Here is a 1,113-nt window from a genome sequence, read left to right as displayed (position 1 = left end):
AATTTTTTTTTTAATTTTTTTTTTTTTTTTTTTTTTTTTTTTTTGGTCCGGGGTTCGAACTCAGGCCCTTGTGCTTGTGAGGCAGGTGCTGGAACCACTGAGCTAAATCCACAGCCCAACTTAATTAAAAAAAAATTTTTTTTTCATTAATTTCTAACAAAGCTCACCAGGCCTTCATCCTATCCTTTCCCTATCTACAGTCCCCTGCATAGAGATATAGATATATCTGATATGCCAGGTAATACTCTTTGAAACTCAGCAAATTTGGCACACAATGAATTTGACATGAAAATTGTGCCCCTGTCCTTTGGTACTCAGTGCACAAGCTAAAACCCGTTGGTGTCAATTGCCTCATGACCTTCCAGCTCTAGGGATGGGGGACCCATAGGTGGAAAAGATAGGATGAAGGCCTCATTGAAATTTACCTAAAAATTAAACCTTTTAAGGCAGCTCCTTTCTTCAAGGGCAAAGAATGAGAAAGAAACTGAACTCGGGAACCAGGTCACGACCCCTCTTGCAGGCCAGGCTTCACGAAGTTTCCATTAAATCAAATGTTAACTGAAGATTTAGGTGACAGGGGTGGCACCAAAAATGATGACACCCAAGAATGATGGTCCACACAAAAGCAACAAAAAATTGCAGGCCCCAAAATTCAGAAAACGTTTCATATCACTAGGGCCGGGGATTTAGCTCAGTGATTCTGCCTCCTGTCTTGTAAGCACAAGTGATCCCAGGTACCAAAAAAAATTTTTCACACAGATGGATTAAGTACATCTGTTACAACACATGATGTATTAAATTATGAAGATTCGTACTAGACAAAACTGTGTTGGTTCATTATCAAGTGCGCACATTATTTGTGCTTTGTCTGTGTTCTAACTGGTCATTTGGCAGTAAGTCTCAAATTCATCTGTTTTCATAGACATTTACCTCTTGTCCAAAGGCACCACTTACGTATTTACAAATAATTATAACACACATTATCATTTATTTTAAGTATTAATGTCAATAATATATTTATACTTAATTATATATTATTATTATTATACATTTCAATATATATCTGTCATGTGTTTTGACAGATGTGCTAAAAGCATCTGTCTGGCTGATGAT

Source organism: Fukomys damarensis, unplaced genomic scaffold, assembly GCF_012274545.1.
Source record: "Fukomys damarensis isolate Sample0158 unplaced genomic scaffold, DMR_v1.0_HiC HiC_scaffold_16, whole genome shotgun sequence".
Lineage (NCBI taxonomy): Eukaryota > Metazoa > Chordata > Mammalia > Rodentia > Bathyergidae > Fukomys > Fukomys damarensis.
This window is presented reverse-complemented; position numbering follows the sequence as displayed.